The sequence below is a fragment of the Schistocerca gregaria genome, chromosome X, assembly GCF_023897955.1.
Source record: "Schistocerca gregaria isolate iqSchGreg1 chromosome X, iqSchGreg1.2, whole genome shotgun sequence".
Taxonomy (NCBI): domain Eukaryota; kingdom Metazoa; phylum Arthropoda; class Insecta; order Orthoptera; family Acrididae; genus Schistocerca; species Schistocerca gregaria.
In genome coordinates, this window is record NC_064931.1 from 166,021,290 (window position 1) to 166,042,991 (window position 21,702).

At 41.9% G+C, this 21,702-nt stretch overlaps 1 long non-coding RNA gene across 2 annotated transcripts in view; it reads left to right on the forward strand.

The window, feature by feature from the left end:
- LOC126299261 (uncharacterized) overlaps nt 1-21,702 on the forward strand; it is a 717,934-nt gene that overhangs the window by 266,293 nt on the left and 429,939 nt on the right. The window lies entirely within an intron of this gene.

Consider the following 21,702-nt stretch of genomic DNA (forward strand, 5'->3'; position numbering starts at 1 on the left):
TGACCGAGATTTGATGCGGTTTATGCAGCAATGAAATACTTCCATCCGTCTGTAGGAGCATGGCAATTTGTCATTTTCACCGGCCACAAACTGATTACGCATGTGTTCCACAACAACCACACTAACTGTTCACCGCACCAACTCAAGCAATTAGAGTTTGTGTCGCAATTTACAACATACATCCGACACATTTCGGGGATGGAAAATACTTTCGCCGATTATTTGTCTCCAGTGTGAGCCGCTATCTCACCCCCTGTGAACTTTGAGGACGTCGACCATGTACAGGAGAGAGATGAAGAACTGCACCGCTTCCGTCATGACACTTCTAGCATCCTGCAACTGGAGCTGGTGCCTGTCCCCAGCTCTGGACTGAAGATTTGGTGTGACATCTCAACTGGCATGCACCGACCGTTCCTTCCAGGGGAATTCCGGTGCAGTGGCTTCGACCATGCCCACAGACCATCAAACCCCAGCGCCAACACCACTGCGACGCTCGTGGCTACACGTTTCATCTGGACCGGGCTTTGGAAGGACTGCCGTGAATTGGCGCGCACTTGCACGGCATGTCAGCCACACCCACACACCTGTGGGTACCTTCACTGATGTGACGCGCTTATTTGCACACGTTCACGTGGACCTCGTTGGCCCACTTTCTGTCTCTCAAGGCAAGTGGTATCTATTAACCATGGTGGACCACTTCACTCGCTGGCTGGAAGCAACGCCCCTCACGGACATCACCGCCGAGACCGTCGCCACCACATTCATCAACACCTGCATGCTTCGGATGTCCCAGTCATGTGACAACCGACTGCTGACAGTTTGACTGCACATTGTTCACACACATCGCCTGATTGTGTGGCATCCGGCTACACAGGACAACAAGCTACCACTCGGTGTCAAATGGCATGGTCGAATGGTTCCACAGGACTGTGAAAGCCGCCCTAACTTGCCACGACACCTCATGGCCAGAGGCACTCCCACTGGTGCTGCTCGGTCTGTGAGTAATGCCGAAGGAGGAGATCGGGGCGTCACCTGCCGACCTCCTTTATGGTCAATGTCTGATGATCATGGGTGATTGCATTGAAGAAGTACCACTCCCACATGACGCCGTGGCACCCGCTCTGGCAGAACGTATGCGCACTTACATGGCCAGCCTCTGAGCACACGCACCGATACAGCACGGTACCAGGAAGGTATTCGTGCACACTTACCTACAGTGCTGCACGCACGTCATGTGGCGTACCAAAGCACTACAGTCACCTCTCTGGCCACCCTACTGCAGACCGCACCAGGTGATTGCTGAGGTAACAAAACTCTCGTCATCAAGTGCAACGGGAAGCCATCTACAGTGTCAATCGACTGCGTCAAACTAGCCTATGTATTGCTCACTCCAGCAGCCATGCTTTTCTTTGACCCGGCAGAAGACCTGATCACAGACAAAACTCTCTCTACCAACGGCCAGACAGAGCCCGCACCCATAGCCACCAGTGACACACAGCGGCAGCCTGCTGTCATCGCACCACCACATGCGCCTAACACCACCCGGCCCAGGCAGGTGGCATGGCTACTCAGACCGCGCCCACCACAGGTGCACCGGTTGCCACCTCCACAGCTGCCAGTGGACTACGTCACACGTGCCGTCCACTGCCTCCGATTCAAACATCAGTGCTGCATCACCAACGCGGCACGCCACCCACAACAGAAAGCACACGCCCGAGGTGCCGAACGCCGTCAGAATCTGTCGTCCACGTGCTGCCGTCTGCTGTAGAGACCCAGTCTCCAGCTTCCCATGCCTTCGGCTGGTAACCCCAGTCAAGACCCAGACAATGCCTCCTGTGTCTGTCGCAGCTCCTGGACCCTCGTTTACATACCTGTGCCTCTGCCACATTGGGCATTGAGTCCGGATTGAAATCCGTGCCAGTTTACCGATTCGCATCACCGTCGAGCTCCAGACATCCAGACATCGCGCTCTGCAACGCCCGGCTTGTCTGTATCAGCTCCTGGATCCGACTTCAAGTCACGATAGTACCGTACTCACGCATAGTCTCCAGACCTCCAATGTCTCGAATGTTAAGGTCAGTTCGAGTGATCTGCTGTGTTTCCAAGACTGAGTCACTCGGCGAACTTGTGCATCATGTGAACACTTGAACCTGTCACTCTCAGTACCACTCTCAACAATGTAAATAGCAAACTTTTTCTGTAGCTCTTGTGGACACCCGACATTGTTATTAAGAAGTCAGTTCCTTAGAGATGTCACACCAAATTACTTGCATACTGAGACCTAGTGCATTGGGTGGTTTGGCAATTATTTCATTTAACACAAAAAAAGGATCTTCTTCTTCTGTAGCTGCAAATTTTGTAGTATAAATAACTGTGTTATATATTTCTACTTCAGTCATCAACATACATTTTAATCACTCTAGCAACATTAAAGTCACCTTTCTGCACTGTTTCAACATTTTCATCAACACTTGTGAACAAGTTAGCATCAGATGAATCAGTGTATTGGACATGATCAGAATCTTCAGAGCTACTGCTCCTTTCTGCCAGTATTTGGCATACTTAATTTAATTTATGCTTATTTGGCAATAGCTTTGCTCTTCTGTCTTTTGCTGCTGCCTCTGTCCATTGTTTAACTGTTGTACTGTTATGGACCATTTATTTTCCTTTCCTTCTATGTCTCATTGTTTTCCTTGCACCTGCCTTAGAACATGGCCAAACTTATAATGTATGTGTAATTTCTGTAAACTTATCTCCTTGCTGGTGTCCAAGATTCTGAACATTGTCATCTGCAGATGTACTTGCATGTTCTCCCAGTGAATCATTTGTTATTTGTTGTCAGACTGGGAAAGGTCTGCCCGGTATTTAAGACGATAAATAATTTTGGGCATAAGATACGTGATAACTGATACGTTTGATACTACTAACACTAAAGTCTTTCCAAATGTCAGGAAGTGCTACACCAACAAGGGCTGTGTTATATAGGGTATTTTTCTTGGGCACTAGAATGTGTTTCTTTGAAATTACTCATGAAATCAGAGCCTTTAGAAGTCAACATAAAGTTGAATTTCCAGGCAATTTCTGACAGCAAGCAAATGAAACTGCATGAAAAATGGTTTTTACTTGAACGTGCAAACCTTACATTTATGTAATTTATTACATGTTTTGCAACTGTCTGGGGTTAACTGAACCAATCCACTTAACAACAAATTTTATTGGTACAGTTAACCCCACCTGCACTTTATCAACAATCTTCAACATTAAGGGAAAATGACTCCATGCACAGCTCATATTTCATGAAGTATCATAAAGCAATAAACACTTCATTTAACTCAAAAAGTAAAACTGTAGGAGATATTGTATAATGCAAAAATAAATTACTCTTACCAGTGGATTTCAGTTTTTCATCTCATTCTGCAAATGTAACTAACACAAGTTCAGTTGTCTGTATGAAAGTTCATCTTTTCAGTGCATGTGTGCCATATTATAAGTCTTTCAGGCATAAATAAAGAAGATCGCAGTAATAATAACTGTTGCATGCACTAAACTTTAGTGAGAACAAAGTGTGTCATAGACTTGCTCTTCAGACATGACGAAACTAAAGCGATTATTTGAATATATTTTTCTCTGCTATGTGATAGACAGTAATGTCTTGTCATTAATATAGTTGGTTGCTTTTGAGAATTATGCAGTAGAGTCTTTTTTGTGTATAAAGCCAAGTAGAATGAAGTATATGAGGTATCAATGTATTATGTAACTGAGACGTATATTATAATGAATTGATGAAATATAAAGTGAATATGAAATGGCAAACTGAATGAAGTGCTTTGAAGCATACAGGGTGATACAATAAGGTATGGCCAAACTTTCAGGACACATTCCTAACACACAAAGAAAGAAAATATGTAATGTGTTCATGTTTCCATGTTAGAGCTCATTTTATTACTTCTCTTCAAATCACATTAATGATGGAATGGAAACACACAGCAACAGAATGAACCAGTGTGACTTCAAACACTTTATTACAGGTAACGTTCAAAATTTCCTCCATTAGCAAAAATACATGCATCCACCCTCCATCGCATGGAATCCCTGATGCAGTCCTGGAGAATGGCGTATTGTATCACAGCCATCGACAATATGAGCATGACATTTGGCACCGGGGTTGCGTAGACAAGAGCTTTCAAATGCCCCCATATTAGAAAGTCTAGAGGGTTGAGGTCAGGAGAGCGTGGAGGCCATTGAATTGGTCCGCCTCTATTAGTCCATCAGTCACCAAATCTCTTGTTGGGAAGCGTACGAACACTTCAACTAATATGTGCAGGAGCTCCATTGTGCATGAACCACATGTTGTGTCGTACTTGTAAAGGCACAGGTTCTAGCAGCACAGGTAGAGTATCCCGTATGAAATCATGATAACGTGCTCCATTGAGTGTAGGTGGAAGAACATGGGGCCCAATCGAGACATCTCCAACAATGCCTGCCCAAACGTTCACAGCAAATCTGTGTTGATGACGTGATTCCACAATTGCGTGTGGATTCTTGTCAGCCCACAAATTTACAATTTGATCACGTTGGAATGAAGCCTCATCCATAAAGAGAACATTTGCACTGAAATGAGGATTGACACATTGTTGGATGAACCATTCGCAGAAGTGTATCCCTTGGAGGCCAATCAGCTGCTGATAGTGCATGCACACGCTGTTCATGGTACAGAAACAACTGGTTCTCCCGTGGCACTCTACATACAGTGACGTGGTCAACGTTACCTTGTACAGAAGCAACTTCTCTGACACTGACATTAGGGTTATCATCAACTGCACAAAGAACTGCCTTGTCCATTGCAGGTGTCCTCGTCATTCTAGGTCTTCCCCAGTCACGAGTCATAGGCTGGAATGTTCCATGCTCCCTAAGACGCTGATCAATTGCTTCGAACGTCTTCCTGTAGGGACACCTTCATTCTGGAAAACTGTCTCGATACAAACGTACCGTGCCATGGCTATTGCCTCATGCTAATGCATACATCAAATGGGCATCTGCCAACTCCGCATTTGTAAACATTGCACTGACTGCAAAACCACGTTCATAATGAACACTAACCTGTTGATGCTACGTACTGATGTGCTTGATGCAAGTACTGTAGAGCAATGAGTAGCATGTCAACACAATCACTGAAGTCAACATTACCTTCCTTCAATTGGGCCAACTGGTGGTGTATCTAGCAAGTACAGTAGATACTGACGAAACTAAAATGAGCTCTAACATGGAAATTAAGCATTTCTGGACACACATCCACATAACATCTTTTCTTTATATGTGTGTGAGGAATGTTTCCTGAAAGTTTAGCCGTACCTTTTTGTAACACCCTGTATATGAAACATTAATGCTTAGGGACCTTCCCTTTGTAACAGCTTCTTTTGCAAAAGTACCTCTTCAGTCAACATGTTTTTAACAGGATAAATAAGTGGTATAATGAGCATTGATAAATTGGAAAGTGAAATGATGCACAAGAGAAGAATATTCTTTTGTTGTGATGGCATGCCTCAGTAATATGACATAACTTGTTGAGAACCTGCTGGACATTGCAGCACTGTATTCAGAAACAGAGTGATGCTTTCATGAAAAAAAGATAATAATACTGAAAATTATTTAATGTAGCTAAGTGAAGTACTAATTTATTTAATGACTTGTTGAATATAAATTGCTACAAAGTTCATTTCTATGATACTGTACTGTACACCACCTATTTGTATAATTTTCTGACAGGAATTAAAAATGCAGAGAATTTCACTAACTCAATCTTCATTTCAATAAAGTTAAGTCATAGTCAGAGGACACCAATTGAGTAAATAAAGCAGCTTCCATTCTCATTCAGTTTAAATACATGTTTTGTTGGAAATTCTGTGTGACATTATACTGATAGCTGTGTTAATTTATAACAAGTAAATGTTCAATTAATGAGTAATCATTCTTATTGGAGATATAGATATAGGAATTAGACGTGCACAAATTTAGAAAATTTGTTTGTCTTTTCATGTTAGTAAATGCTGAACACCACTTTGGATCAATACAATACAATACAATACTATACAATACAATACATTGGATGTGAATGAAAATGTGAAGGAGAAATCCCAGAAATATCCTACAGCAAACCATGAGTGTGGTTTTACTGAAGATGGTGCCAATAATGAGTAATGAGCTGTGTTAACATGGTGAAAAATTTGGGATATGTCAAGAATAAGTTATAACCCATGAAGTTCTCTGACATAAATGTGTTTTGAAATATTCTAATTACACACATGTATGTTTCGAAATTTTGTAAAATTTTATTTCATATGATGGCCAGGGAAGGCTGTTAGGTAACATTTAGTTGGGATACCTGATTTGAAAATTAGTTTAAAGTATTATGATAACATTGTTTCTTTTTTATGTATTTTGATACATGTAAGACTCTTATAGACCACTGAATTATCCAGTAAGCTAATTGCCATAAGTGTCTGTTTAATTCAGTTGGAGGGTTAACAGATGTAGGAAATTGTAAAATACTGCAACTGTTGTGTTTTCTGCTCATATGAATAACTAAAATTCTTTCATTTTTTCATCCTGTATCTAATGCTATCACACACATAATATGTAAGATATATAGGAATGTGTAATTTTGTTATTTATGTGAAATTTTATTTAAATTTGTGGTTCAATTGTCTGTATTTATCTTTTTGATCAAAATGATGTAGTTTTACTAGAACACTCAGAAATTAAAAGTTGTGGTTAATTAAAGTTCCTACGACAGCACTTAATGGGTAAACATATTGAGCTAATGGTCAGGATAGGAATTATTATTACCACTCATTCAAAAACAGACATTTCCAATTTTTCATGACCATATTTTAAATTATCTGAAATTAATTAACATATGGGATAATTGACATTAAAAGTTTGGACACTCATAATTTCAATGATCTATTGTGCTTTAATATCAATGGGATTTTGGCCTGTGATGGTATAATTTTTTTGTTGCTATATTTTTTTCTGAATCACACAACACTCACTAATTAATTCAGTCATTAATTAAGATTTTGGATAACTGAGGATCACAGAATATGGATTTCAGGATAGATGCCCTACTTGTGGACATGGGATTCCAGACTACAAAAACATAATGATGTTCCACATGCTTTTATGGTTTATTAACCTGAAATATTTTTCATAAGCTAGATAACAGTAAAGTCCTTGAGTCCACAAAAAATTGTAAAATGTAACCTAGCCAAATTTTAAAAAAATTAGTAATTTCATAAATCACATATTGTTCTTATGTCTGTGAATGGTCAGCAACCAGGTAACATCTCTATGTCGAGTTAAGTTAGACTCATGGGTGCACTACCAAACGAACAATGTCAATGCATCAGAAAGTTCTGTGACACGTTAGCACTCAGAAACATGCTATATCGAAGGCCTAATATCTCATGTGAAAATTTGTGATTTGACATAATCTGCATGACACCTATGTCACATATGTAAACTCAAAGTGTTAATGTTCAATCACTATTATTTGCTGGACAGAATAATTCATGATGGTGATTGTGCAGCAAGTTATATAATGTGCACTGTTAACTACATATTTCTGTCACTGCATATTATACCACTATGAAATTCAATAAACATTGTGACTATGATTAGTGGTTGATTTAATTCTCATCAAGATACATTTATGAAAGAGGAGGTGCATGTCTCCTCACCTGTTTAAATTGTAATATGTAAAACTTGAACTGGCATAAAACAATGCTATAGTGAAAATAAAGTAGGAGAATCCACTTTGGAATTTAACTATTCTGTGGTCTACATAATTTTGCACTATGCATTATAGAATTGGTATTCGGCATATTATTTAAAAACCCTGAAATTTGAGACTCTGAGATACATGGAGCCAAGTGCATCAACAGGTTATGGATACGTCACAAATTATCATCACAGCAGATATGCTGTCCACAAGTGGCCATGCTAAATGGAAACAATTTTTTGATGTGTAAAGTGTGACAGTGCTCAAAAAGTAGGTATTGTTGGTGATTAGTGAGTTTGATATGGGCAGAGATCTACATCTACCTCTACATTTATACTCCGCAAGCCACCCAACGGTTTGTGGTGGAGGGCACCTTACGTGCCACTGTCGTTACCTCCCTTTCCTGTTCCAGTCGCATATGGATTGTGGGAAGAGCGAAAGCCTCCATGCACACTCAAATCTCTCTAATTTTACATTTGTGATCTCCTCGGGAGGTATAAGTAGGGGGAAGCAATATATTCGATACCTCATTCAGAAACGCACCCTCTCAAAACCTTGACAGCAAGCTACATCACAATACAGAGTGCCTTTCTTTCAGAGGATGCCACTTGAGTTTGCTAAACATCTCCGTAAAGCTATCACGCTTACCAAATAACCCTGTGACGAAACACACCGCTCTTCTTTGGATTTTCTCTATCTCCTCTGTCAACCAGACCTGGTACGGATCCCACACTAATGAGCAATACTCAGGTATAGGTCGAACAAGTGTTTTGTAAGCCACCTCCTTTGTTGATGGACTACATTTTCTAAGGACTCTCCCAATGAATCTCAACCTGGCACTCGCATTACCAACAATTAATTTTATATGAACATTCCACTTCAAATTGTTCTGTATGCATACTCCCAGATATTTTACAGAAGTAACTGCTACCAGTGTTTGTTCTGCTATCATATAATCATACAATAAAATATCCTTCTTTGTATGTATTTGCAATAAATTACATTTGTCTATGCTAAGGGTCAGTTGCCACTCCCTGCACCAAGTGCCTATCTGCTGCAGATCTTCCTGCATTTCACTGCATTTTCTAATGCTGCAACTTCTCTGTATACTACAGCATCATCCACGAAAAGCCGCATGGAAATTCCAACACTATCTACTAGGTAATTTATATATATTGTGAAAAGCAACGGTCCCATAACACTCCCCTGTGCCATGCCAGAGGATACTTTAATGTGTATAGATGTCTCTCCATTGAGAACAACATGCTGTGTCCTGTTCGCTAAAAACTCTTCAATCCAGCCACACAGCTGGATATGGATGGAGCCATCAGTGAGGTGGACGACAATGCCAAGAAGATGACACATAGGGCTGAGAAGGACCACATGAAGAAGATGGGAGAGAAGGTGTTAATGTTGTGGATGAATGAAGATAGGATATCTTGGCCCTAGGTCCAGATCATGAAAATATAGATAACAAATCAGAACCAGACAAGGTGTTAGGAGTTTTGGGGTTCTAGGAAGGATTCCTCAAGAAGGTCTGTAAACAGATTGGCTTAGAATGGTTGCAATGCGGGTGCCCATGGCTGTGCTGTGGATTTGCTTAAATACACTGACTAAAAAATATTGCAGTACCAAGAGGGAGTTGTGCAACACAAATGAAAGTTGGTAGGTGTGTTTCAGATGTCTATTAAAATTTCATGCTGGTCGCATAAGACTGCTGCTGAGGGCGCCACTATGAGGATGCAAATGAGGCTTGCTTTAAATACATGGTGTAACAACCATAGTGTTGGTTGCATTTGGGACTAAACATAATGACTTGATGACAGTCAAGAACCTCTTTAAGACAGCAAAAATGCCATTATCAGCACCTCACTGAGTTTGAGCGAAGTCATGTAATAGAGCTATGAGAAACTGAATGTTCCTTCTGTGATATCACAGTAAGACTTGGCAGAAATGTAACCACTGTAGATGATCATTATCAGGGGTGGTCATGAGAAAGTACAGTCACAAGAAGATGGGGGCTCTGGACAGTCACATTACATTACTGAGAGGGGAGACCATCATGTCTGGTGTGAGGTTCTGGCGAATTGTGCTGCATCTGCAGCAGCAATTAGCACACAGCGACACAATGAATTTTTACCAATTGGTTGCTTCAAGGACAGCTCTGAAACAGAGGCCCTGTAGTGTGCCTTCCACTGACCCCAAACCACTGTCATTTGTGACTTCAGTGGTGTCAAGGGGCTCATTGGAGGCCAGGGCGGAGGACTGTTGTGTTTTGAAATGAAAACTGGTTCTACCTCAGTGCCAGTGATGGCTGTGTGTTGGTTATATGGGGGTCAGTTCAGAGCCTGCAACCAACCAGTTCATGTGCTAGACACACAGGACATACATCTGGAGTTATGGTTTGTATGACACCAGGAGCAATCACGGGATTAGTCCACACATCCTGACTGTAAATTAGTATGTCAATCTGGTGATTCAACCTGTTGTGCTGCTATTCTGGAAAAGGATTACAGGGAGTATTTTTGAACAGGATCAAGCTCACCCACGTACTGCTGTTGTAATACCACAAGCTCTACAGATTGATGAAATGTTGCACTGGCGTACTCAATCACGAGATCCATATTCAATCGAGCACTATGGGACACCATCAGGTGACATCTCCAGTGTCATCCACAAAGAGCATTAACCATCCTTGTATTGACTGATCAGGTGCAAGGGGCTGCATCCCACAAAGAGACATCCAGCAGTTGTACAACACAATGCATGCATGTCTGCATGCTCGCATTCAGAATTCTGGCAGGTAAACTGATTATTAATGTACCAGCATTTCACATTTGCATTGGTTTATCTCGTGCTTACGTTGACCTGTGATCTTGCAATGTCAATGATTTAAATATGTTACTTAAACAAATGTATTCCTGAAATTTCAATACTCTACATTAATTATTTTTTGGTGTTGTGATTTTTTTTCCTTTCAGTGTATCTTCCTCTCAAAGGAGGATGTAATCAGTAAGGTTTAGAACGAGTGAGGTAGTGGATTGATGTCAGAAGGACATTGAGAGTGGTAGTGTTGGATGGCATCATGGTCATTGGCCTGAGGAATCATGGTGTGCAGGGAGGTGTCATCAACTGTGACAAATAAGGTTCCAGATGGTTATGGAGTGGGGATGACTGAGAATTGCCAAGTGGAGTGGCTTGTATGTTTGATATGAGAGGCTAAGCTACAGGCAACTGGTTGGTTGTGGTGGTCAACAAGAGTGACCATCTTCCAATGGGATCATAGTAACCACCTACAACTGGACATCCAGTATTGTTGGGTTTATAGATTTTAGGAAGGTTGTAATATATGTGTGTGTGGGGGATGGGGGACGGGGGGTTGTTGGAGTGAGGAGGGAGATGGGTTCAGGGAACAGCTTGTGGGATAGGCCTATTGATTTGAGTAGGAATTGAAGGTTATGTTGTTCTTCTGGGATGGGATCACTATGGTACAGATTGTGGGTGGAGGAGTTAGAAAATAGGTGGAATCTTCCTTCTGGCAGTCACAGTGCTGCCACAATTTCTGCAGAGCATTTTATTTTGACATGATCACCAACAAGCAGCCCAGAGGAATGAATGGTCATTACCTGATTACTAATGTACTAGCGTTTCCTAACCATTGTCATCTGGATCCTTCCCCTCCAACACCAGTTATCCTTGCAAAACATAATTCAATCATGTAATCCTGCAGATCCAGTCATTGCTAACCCACTGGCACAAAAACAACTAAGGTGTCCATGTCATAACCTTAGAATATCAAGAAGTAAAAGAACTTAAAATAAATTATACATTAAGTCCAATCGACTGATGGAAAGTGAGCTAAGAACAAGGACTTCCTCATGTAGAAAGGTCCACAAAATATGCTGTGGAGACAGTGGAAGTCCTGAACCAAAGATTAAATGTCCTTTGCCACATTGTTATGAAGGATAAAAACTTAAACACAGTCGACAACCCCCGCGTCCTTCCTTATAACACCGTACAAATCACACGGCAAACATATATGAGAACATAAGTAGTTAAAACAAGGACATTCGGTCATGAAATGGTGAACCATCAAATGTTGACAACAATTACCGTAAAGTGGTGGGGGATCACCACTTAACAAATGGCGATGGCTAAAACAACAATACCCAATACGCAACCTAGCTAAAATGATCTCCTCACGACCAAGGAGCTGAGATGACGTCGGCCAAGCTGCTAGCAGAGGTTTAATTCCCTGGAGCTTGTTGCAATGGAAAGTGCACCATTGGTGATGCCAAAGTGGCACCACCTGACAACAGACAGCAACATAGAGATCATCCAAAGGGATGGAAGAGCTAGCAGACTGAGGTAGGAGGACTCCAACCATGTGAGCAGCATCAGCAGCCTGATTTCCCATCAGAGCAATGTGACCAGGAGACTGCATGACCATCACAGAGTCTCCCTCAACAGACAGCAAACGGTAGCTTTCTTGGACCCATTGCACTAAGGGATGGACTGTGTACAGCACACACAGGTTCTCAAGGGCACTGAGAGAATCAAAATATGAGTCAATTAAAAAGCCTTTCCAGCTGCATGTATTAGGTAGTCTGATAGAGGGCAAAGAGCTCTGCTGTAAATATTGGGCGGTGTTCTGGAAGCCTGTACCTGAAATGGTCCATGTCATTGATGAAGACACACCGGACACCACAGTCAGTTTTAGAACCATTACTGTACACAAAGGTGCTGTCACTATGTTGTGTGCAGAGTTCGAGAAACTTACTGCAATAGATTCAATTTGGAGTAGTTTACTTAGGAAGTAAATGAAGTCCAAGATAAACACTGGCCATGGCAACATGCTTAAGTAGGGAAGGGTTCACACCCACTGGAAAACTGGAAAGGTGTGTGAAGATAAGTTGATGGAATAGTAGCTGAAATCAAACTCTGGGAGGTAACAGAGAAGAGGAGGGATGCACCCCATACTGGCAGTCAAGGGAGTCATCGAAAAAGGAGGTGTAGGATGGGTGGCTAGGCATAGCAGACAAATGGCAAACATGTCTCTTGAGGAGAACATCACACTGGTATAACAGCAGTTGCCCGGCAGCTTCTGCATAACACATTGCACTACCAAAAATTCAGACAAACTGTTTTGTCAGTGGAAAAGTGAAAGCCATTGTCGATACTCCATGAGTAAAGATGTTCAAGACATCGCTGAAGATGCTGCTCAAAGATACAAGTATGTGGAGAACTGCAGTACATCGTTAAGTGAGCCGTTGATGTCTGGTGGGAGACTGGCCATTATAGGGTTAATGTCTATAGCAAAGAGTACGATGCACAGGACGGATCCTTGAGACACCCCATTCTCCTGGATGAAGATGTTTAACTAGGTTGTATCCACGCATATCTCGAATACTTGGTCTTTTAAAAATTTCTGAAGGAAACAGTGCTGGCAGCATCAAAAGCCCCATGTGTATAGAGTACAGAGGATACCAGCCCTCCAGCAGGTGTCATAGGCTTTCTCCATATCAAAAAATAAAGTCAACACTGGGTATTTTGGCTGAAAATGGTTAATGACATGGGTTGACAAAGTGACGAGGTGGTTAACTGGAGAATGATGCGCTCAAAATCCACATTGTGCAAGGGTTAGTAGATTGTGAAGTTAGAGCCACCATACCAACCAGCCATTAATCACAGATTCTATCATCTTACAAACACAGCTGATGAGAGAAATGGAGTGTTGGCTAAAAGGAATGTGTTTGTCCTTATTGGGCTTAGATATGGGTATGATAGTGACTTCATGTCAGCATCTGGGAAATGTGCCATCTGCCCAAATGTGATTGTGTGTATGAAGGAGGAAGTGCTTGCCCTCTTGAGAAAGGTGCTGAAACATCTTGTAATGGATCTGGGAGATGTGTTATTTTCTACCAGATTTGTCGATACCAAATCTAATGAGGGAGGTTGTAAATTTTTTCTTATGGTTTTGTCAGAATATTTTTTGTGAATTGTAATTTGCCTTATTTTATACTAATTTGCTTATATGTTTGTGAGTGACAGCACATTGATCAATATTAGTAGATGTGATGAAGAATATCAAAGAGACTGGTTACAAGTGGAAGCTTGTGTTTTGTGTGAAATGTCTTTGATGCTGGAGTCGTCTTTGACCATAGTCAGTCGGCAGTGAACTCTCGTTGTGTGACAGTGGGACAATGTACAGGTCCCCATTATAATAATTTGCAAGTGACCATCAAAAATGAGTTATTGTACGGCTTTTTTTATATAAACATCAAGAAGGAAGCACATTCGGAGAAATGGTATTTCAAGCACCAAAAAAGAGGCAAACGCATTGAACCAGGACATTTCTGCAGCTGACGAAACAGCATTATGGAATCATACTTTCACTAGACGACTGAAGCCAACACAAAAAATTCAAATGTCATCTTATAAACATTTCACAGAAAAGTGAGTACAGTCATGAAATATGCTAAATTCAAGTATATATAAATAGTGAGCATATTTCAATCTAAATGTGAACATTGTCGGGCTCTGTGGTGGAAGATCAGGATGAAGTGAGAGCATGACCTACTTCCCCCATGGTAGAGACAGAATTGTAGCATTCACTCTTCTGAGAGGAGGAGGGTATCATCTGAGCCTCCTCCACTCGTTTCCAAGGGCGGAAGGTGGGGTGATATTGGGTGGAGCTCAAAATCTCCACAGAATAGCAGCCCAAGGTGTGGAGATAGCTACCAGGTCCACAATGACATCACCTGCTACAGTCATACCAGAAATCAGGTAATAGACCTTAGTCCCAAACAGATGATGGAGGTTACCCCCAAAAGGCGGAAGAGGAAGTGTAACTGTTAAAAGAATTAGTAAATGAAATCCAGCTAGCTGTTTTGATATAGTGAAGACTGCAATGACACTGCACTTGCAACTGTTTACAACAAATACAGTTCACCATCAAAGGATGATGGTTATAAATGCAGAGAGCAGGTCTTCGCACGTAACTCACATCACAGTATGCCTCAGTTCTCCTGGGGACCAGTACACAGCATGGTAGAGATGAAGTGCGAATGGAATGTTCTATGATGGTAAGGATAATGTTTATGAGGTACTATGCCTGGTCATCACAACTGGGGAAATTTTTTTTAAGGTCTGCAGGAAGGACTGAAGGCTCCAGTCAGCCTCCGAAAGCTTCCAATTAGCTTCACACATAGGTGCGACAGGAGTCAGCAAACAGATAGCACATGGGAGATGGTCACTCTAGTACATATCAGAGAGGATGGACCTTTCAGGATGACAGGAAAATTGGCCACTGGAGAATGAGAGGTCCAAATGGGAATAGGTGTGTGTGGAGTCTGAGAGGAATGTGGGTGCTCCATTACTAAGATAGAGAGGTTGAGTTGATTGAGGTCAGCCAAGACAGAACCTCTCTGACAGGTTCTGGAAGAGCCCCAAATGGGATGGTGTGCATTAAAGTCAATGAGCAGAGGTGAGGCAGTTGATCAGTAAGCTGGAGGAAGCCTGCCCTGGCGACACCAAATGATGGAGGGGCGTATGCACTGCAAAGAGTAAAGGTTAAGCAAGGAAGGATAATGTCAACTGCAACAGCAGGCAGCCAAGTGTTCAGTAAGATGGCCTGGCTATGAATGTCATCCCAGATGAGCAATATGACTCCCCCATGAGATGGAATGGTGTCTTCTGTAGGAAAGTCAAAGCAGACCAGAAGGAAATATAAAAGGTCAGAGCGATCTCAAGGATGCAGTTTTGTTTCTTGGAGGCAGAGAAAGAGTGGATACTATGATTCGAAGAGCAGCCATAATTCCTCCTATTTGGATCTAATGCTGTGGACCTTCCGCTGGAGGTTGCATGATCGCTGTTGCAATTGATACAGCATGGAGGCGGAAGTGGCAATTGCTCTTGTGAGCAACCCTACCACAAATAACTAATTTAGTTTTGTTTCAACAGGACATGTGAATTAGGTTGTAATGCTGACACTGGTGGCAACACATCCAGTTTGGAATGTACAGTTGCATCGTGATCACTTCATAATCTACTTTGATCTTCGGTGGAAGCACTGCTTGATCAAACGTGAGAAAAAGAGTGTGTAGGCACTAAAGTTGCATCAACCTTTTTGTTACCTGATGGACTGCAGTGATGTCCTGATCAGAGAGGTAAGATTGGATTTCTCCCTTGGTCAGACCTCCAAGCAGTCTAGTGTAAATAACACCATGCAAAGAATTCAGTATTCAGTGGGCCCCAACATGAACAGGGTAGCTGTGGAGGAGTGAAGCTGTAAGCTGTTGTTGGGCCTGAAAATCACAATTATACTCCAAAAGCAAAGTTCCATTACATAAATTGTGGCAATATTTCACAGGATCTGCGATTGCAGCAAAACTTTTTTGAATAATAAACACATTAACAGTAGCAAAGGACTGACATTGTTCAGTATGTGATACCATGAGGGACCAAGGTCCCACTGGGAGATTCTTTGAATCTTTAGCATCATTCTGTTTACATTTAGTAGATGTAGAAAGAAATGATGATTGGCTCATTGGGAGAAAATCCCCCATGATTGACAGTGCCTTCGATGGTGCATTTCTTCCAACTGGGGCCCTTCCAAGGGGGCCTCACCTGCCTTAGGTGATTGTTCACACCTCCCAAACTCCTGATAGAGTGACATATTGGCAATTGGGGAAGGTAACAGCTCAGGCAGTCATCCCTCCCTGCACCTGGCCTGTAGCAGGGGCTATGTGTGAACACTACCTGTTGACTCGGGGCTAGCAATAACACATTACCCAGTCACCTGTAACATTTCAAACATGTAGGCCAGCCTTCAAGAGCAAACAGGAAGGAAGAAGAAACAAAGAGGAATCTCAAATGTTGAAGCAGAGGAAGGGCAGGAGATGGCGAATGAAGAAAGAGAGGAAAAACAATTGAGGGACTGTTCTGATGTCAGGATACTAAAGCTTCAGTACGCATTCTCAAAACTAGCCAGACATATTTCCCAAGGGAGGGCAAAAAGAACAGCAGGAGGACAGACATTCAGCACAGGTGCTGCAAAGGCTTGGGCTGTACCTGACCTCTCAAGATGTTGACAGATCGTCAGGAAAGTTTGAAGAAAATAATATAGCATATTTACCTTCACACATGTGCTCCATGAAGCTGACTGGAAGCGTGTACATTGTGATAGTGATGTTGACTGTAAGGTACCAGAATTTGAGTATTCTGTACAACCATGAAGATGTAGCATTTCCAACCAAACTTAGATCTAAGCAAACTATATGGAAAATGTCTAGTAATAAATTGCTGGTGTCAGGAACACAAAACCCTTGCAGAAACAAAAGACTGCTCTATGTTCACAGTAAAACTACATAAGTTATTCAATAACTATTGCAAAGTGAACAAGTTTGTTGTGAAGCCAAGAGAATGTAGAACTGGCAGTTTATACTCAATTCAAGTAATAAATCAAAAGCTATATGGAAAGTCATCAGTGAGGCTGTTGGTGAAAAGGAAAGAAGTCAATCAATAACATGTATTAAGAATGAAGATGGTGTTTCCTCTGAGCAAAAAATTTATGTGAAATGTTCAGCAGTCACTTTATAAACATTGATGACAAACTTTCTTCTTTTATCAATCCTTCTGTACCCAGTCACTGTACAAGCTTTGTGCTGCTCCCAAGATAACTTTTTCCTTGCCCGCTCACACCTACTGAAATTTGCAATATTATAACACAAAGCCTAACGAATAATCCTGTGGTTAGGATAACTTTGCTTATTATCTTCAAAAACCAGACTGACATCTTGTCCATTTATTACCGGCCCTCTGTTGTTAACCAGCCATAGCTGGACAGACTGCATCAAGATTACAGTAGTATTACAACAATAAACTGAATGAAAGACTGCAGTTTAAACTATGATGCTATAAAATACACTCCTGGAAATGGAAAAAAGAACACATTGGCACCGGTGTGTCAGACCCACCATACTTGCTCCGGACACTGCGAGAAGGCTGTACAAGCAATGATCACACGCTCGCCACAGCGGACACACCAGCAACCGCGGTGTTGGCCGTCGAATGGCGCTAGCTGCCCAGCATTTGTGCACCGCCGCCGTCAGTGTCAGCCAGTTTGCTGTGGCATACGGAGTCTTTAACACTGGTAGCATGCCGCGACAGCGTGGACGTGAACCGTATGTGCAATTGACGGACTTTGAGCGAGGGCGTATAGTGGGCATGCGGGAGGCCGGGTGGACGTACCGCCGAATTGCTCAACACATGGGGCGTGAGGTCTCCACAGTACATGATGTTGTCGCCAGTGGTCGGCGGAAGCTGCACGTGCCCGTCGACCTGGGACTGGACCGCAGCGACGCACGGATGCACGCCAAGACCGTAGGATCCTACGCAGTGCCGTAGGGGACCGCACCGTCACTTCCCAGCAAATTAGGGACACTGTTGCTCCTGGGGTATCGGCGAGGACCATTCGCAACCGTCTCCATGAAGCTGGGCTACAGTCCCGCACACCGTTAGGCCGTCTTCCGCTCACGCCCCAACATCGTGCAGCCCGCCTCCAGTGGTGTCGCGACAGGCGTGAATGGAGGGACGAATGGAGACGTGTCGTCTTCAGCGATGAGAGTCGCTTCTGCCTTGGTGTCAATGATGGTCGTATGCGTGTTTGGCGCCATGCAGGTGAGCGCCACAATCAGGACTGCATACGACCGAGGCACACAGGGCCAACACCCGGCATCATGGTGTGGGGAGCGATCTCCTACACTGGCCGTACACCTCTGGTGATCGTTGAGGGGACACTGAATACTGCACGGTACATCCAAACCGTCATCGAACCCATCGTTCTACCATTCCTAGACCGGCAAGGGAACTTGCTGTTCCAACAGGACAATGCACGTCCGCATGTATCCCGTGCCACCCAACGTGCTCTAGAAGGTGTATGTCAACTACCCTGGCCAGCAAGATCTCCGGATCTGTCCCCCATTGAGCATGTTTGGGACTGGATGAAGCGTCGTCTCACGCGGTCTGCACGTCCAGTATGAACGCTGGTCCAACTGAGGCACCAGGTGGAAATGGCATGGCAAGCCGTTCCACAGGACTACATCCAGCATCTCTACGATCGTCTCCATGGGAGAATAGCAGCCTGCATTGCTGCGAAAGGTGGATATACACTGTACTAGTGCCGACATTGTGCACGCTCTGTTGCCTGTGTCTATGTGCCTGTGGTTCTGTCAGTTTGATCATGTGATGTATCTGACCCCAGGAATGTGTCAATAAAGTTTCCACTTCCTGGGACAATGAATTCACTGTGTTCTTATTTCAATTTCCAGGAGTGTATATAATGAAGAGATCAACTCGATTATAATCTAATGTACAATGACAATACAACTATGAAATCAGTTCTAGAACATAGTGCACAGTTCAGACAAAATTTTAGTCCTAAATTGCTCCATTGGTAATGACAGGATACCCTTAAATAGTGCATTCAACAGTTCGAGAACCGCCATGTGGACGCCCTGTGTGTTTTTGTTAATCAACATCCAGGGCTTTCTATACTGTCTATTGCCAGTGCTGTGGCTATGAAATTTATTTCTCTTTCTATAGTGTGCACGATTTACCTCCATATGAGCAAGGCAGATTAATAAAGATTGGCTTAAACAAAGTATATTCTCTACACTAGGCCTTGGCTTTTTCTAATAGGACTTCTGCTTGTTGAAAAGCCTGAGCGACACTCTCCCTTTTTGAGAACAAATGTTATTATCTGCAAACTGCAAGGTGTGCCCATTGATGCTTATGTTACTTCCTATGGTGCACTCCATTTCAACTTCCTTTCAATGTAGTCTACTCCTTGCACTGATATTCAGGTAGGAATTAGCTCAACAGCTCCCCCAGCACCACATGATTTTACATTGCTGAGGAGGGCCTTACATGAGGTACAATTGAATACCTTACTAAGCTCACAAGGTACCAGTGCTCTAGACTCTTTTGTTTTCAAAACCCTAACATATATTTGTAACTAAGTCAAGTACTGCTACTGTCATTGACCTACCCTTCTAAAGGCGATATTGTGCATCACAAAAGAAGTTACTTCCTCCAAATAACTTATCTATCTTTGAAGATTACTAAATACTTCAGTGAATAATGCATTTATTGTTTACTAAGCCACTGAAAAGGGCTGGCTTTTGTAACAGAACTATTGGAAACTCACAGGGAGAGACTGTGGTGTATGTGGTTTGATTCAATAATTGTTTTAAAATATAGCACACTGGAAGTTCATTTCAAGTTATCATCTGTGTTTTATGCCTAATAAAGGACTCTTGTTAACAAATCTCAAAATCTACATTAATTGTTAACAAATCATTCCTATGCTAGAGTAATTTAGATGAAATTCCATGTTTTAGTACCAGCTGGCCACATAAACTAGTGCCGGTAGGTTAGCTGCAAGTGCAATGACTATTGGCCTGAAGAGCTTCCTTGGAAGTTATTGCTTATTGGTTCTCCAAAAGTTTGTCTTTTTAGAAGGGGTAATGATAAATGGAGCTTTATATTCATTTTGATTAATTTTATAGTGCATTTTGTAAAAGAAAACACACAACAGGCTATTCCTCGAGCTCACAAACTTTGGCAACTATACATTACATTTGAGAAACTATGGTAGTACTGAATTAGGGGAAAATGCAGTTATAGGTTCAGATCATATCTTTTGAACAGAGTCCAAAAAGTTGTAATCACCAAACAAGTAGTGAAAGTGTTGGTTAAAGCAGTAAGCACTAAGACAAGGAATTCACACTTTGACCAATTCTGTTTATCATACTTTGCAATGATCTGTCCCTAAACATGTAGAATGGTCTATTGGTAATGTCTTCTGGTCATTCTAACCTAATATTCTCATCAACTCATAGCTCTGACTGCTGCTACAAACATAAAAATGCAACTACAAAATTCCTCACAATATGTTGATATACAGTACTCGACAGTAGGAATACTTAAAGAGAAGGCATTAAACAGACTTAGTAAAGTCATCAACACACAAAAAGTTAAAAGTGCCTGCTTTGCAGTTGTACACTTCTTAATGTCACACTGCATTCCATTTTAGGAGATATTTCTCAAAAATATATTTATTACACAAAAGAGAAAATAATTAAATAAGTGCCCTTGTCTTCCATCACTTGACTCCTTTTAAAGAACTCAATGTTTTGCCACTGTCATGTATCTATATGAAACAGTGTGCTTAATTTTTATCAGAATTTACATTCTTCACTTCAAATATTCTGATAAATTGTTGAAAGAGTGGCTAATGAGGTATTATTTTATTTTGTTTTTCAATATTTGCAAATGTTCAGTTTTCTGCCTGCAGCCCACTGGTTACCTTTTATAGACTTTTGTACACAAAAATATAACTCCATTATGAACCCTAGAAAGGGATACATAGCTGACATCGGAATTATTACTTCATCTAGTTATGTGATTGTGAATTGCTGAATTCATCCTAAATTCACTCTTGCTGTTAACCAAAAACAGCACCAGGGAGTGTATACAAGTCACAATCCCTAGGTCCATAAAGAGTCTTCTATAACATGTTCAGTTGCAAAGTCTACCAAATGTACACATTTATTAATTTTATTGTGCACATTTAAGTATAGGCCTATAGTATGAATTACTGTACAATGTGGGACCATGTAGGGGCACCATCTACTCCATATAAAATACATACAGGGAATAACAGTGTATTAGTGAACAAACAAGAACAGGAAGCAACAAACAATATGAGTAATTAAAGATGCACTGCACTTGTCACACATTTATTAGTTGATTATGTAACTCCCACACAGCATTTGACCCCCCCCCCCCCTTAAAAGATGAGAGAGAGTTCAAATTTGACATCACAGCCAGCTTGTGTGTGGGTGGCTGGACATGATGGA